The sequence below is a fragment of the Petromyzon marinus genome, chromosome 60 (assembly GCF_048934315.1).
Source record: "Petromyzon marinus isolate PM22_M1 ecotype Great Lakes invasive population chromosome 60, UKy_Petmar_22M1.pri1.0, whole genome shotgun sequence".
NCBI lineage: Eukaryota > Metazoa > Chordata > Hyperoartia > Petromyzontiformes > Petromyzontidae > Petromyzon > Petromyzon marinus.
In genome coordinates, this window is record NC_133726.1 from 8,681,484 (window position 1) to 8,683,203 (window position 1,720).

A 1,720-nucleotide genomic window follows, 5' to 3' on the forward strand; every position below is an offset into this window, starting at 1 on the left:
CTTGCTGCGTGTCCTGGCGTTCATTTAACCGTGCAGGTGAGCGGTGCCTCTGTGTGTCTGCCGTGTCATTCTGACTGCACGGATGGAAATTGCTTACCGCGCCCATGCTTGTCGAGAAAGCGATTTGATTCGAAAGGAATCGAGCGATTCCTTTTTGTCTGCTGGCCCACATTAAACCGAATTGCTTTCCAGCGGTGGACAAATAGGTTGGTGCGTCGTGCGTGATGAGAGATGTGAGATGCATCTGGCACATTAGCTTAAAGGATTTAAGATCGTGCATGCGACCAGGCTTTCGAGAGCATATAACCACGTATAACAAAAAACTACACGCACATCAGCACAGCAATGGCCCTTCGTAGCACATAAAGGCGGCCCACTGCTTGCAACGGTGCCTATTGTATACTTCACCTTTTAAGGGGACACTGTTAATGGCTGGGTTGTTTTCTTTTTGTAGTGATTCGTGCACCATTGCCAATGCAGCATTGCCGAAATAATGTTTTGAATAAAGGTCAAGGACACGGTTCCTCTTTCATGGGGCATTAATTCCTCTAACGATGCGTTAATCATCGCATCTCTACAGGCGCTCGTGTGGTTAAACAATTGACTCCTGCCTTGGTAATAGAGGGCAAAATATTACCATCTATTAGCTTTTGATTTGTTACTGATATTTTTCAATGAAAACTTGTGAGTAATATGGATTTTACATTGGTGAGCTCTAACTTGGTTAAATAAGGATGCTGATAACGCCCACCCTAATGGGCTTTTCGGCATCAACCGCATCCCATCCACTGCAGGGTTGGAGGCACCCAAGGTCACGGGTCTCCGACTGCAACCATCCGTCTGTCGCTCCTGCGCACGAGTAGACCACGCCGCTCCATCTCCGCAGCTGACTTTTCTCGGCCGTTTTCTCCTTGGCCTGCGATTCCTTGATCAGTCTTGTCCATCAGCCATCATCCCTCCGAGTGATGCTTCTCGCTTAAGCCAGCTTTTTGTTTGTTAAGTCTATAGTGTCTAATTATGGTTTCTGTACTTACGTTTATACGTAATTTTAAACACGTGCCCTTCCCCCATGCTGCTTTGCACACTTCAGCGTGTATCCCTTTTGTCAGCGTGCATGTTTTGCATCCACGCGTAATAGCGGTCAGTAATAAAGCATCGGAAACTTCATTTTTTGAGACGCGTGGCTAAAATGTTGCATTTCGTGATCAAGTTTTTTTTCCATTGCGTATCTATCTGCTACTTCCTGTCCGCATCCTTAAAACCTTCACCATCCTTCCCCTCCCTCGCCTCGCCGGGCCTCTCTTTCCCTATCATCATCCTCCATTGACATCCCTTCCTATCCTCCCTCTCCCTACCATCACCCTCCCTTGCCATCCCTTCCCCTCCCCAACACTCAAACCCCATCCCTTTTCCCCATCGAGCTAATAACTAATTAAAAATGTGTAATTCTTGTAAAGCGCTTTGATAAAAGCGCTTCGTGAAATCCAAGATAAGTTCAGGTTTTCCCAACAGTACCGCAGGCTGCTCAGTGTCCTGACCCTGATTTTATCCCACCTTTAACTATTGTCCTCGGTGTGCGTTTGACGCATTTTGCAGTTGTTGTGTTCTTTCAACAAATGTTTATCTGGGTGGTAGCGGTATTGCCACGCGTGCCTTTAATCCAGCGCCGTGGAGGCAGCGAGGGTTGTTGGATCACGCACAAGTGTTGTGAAACTCCCCG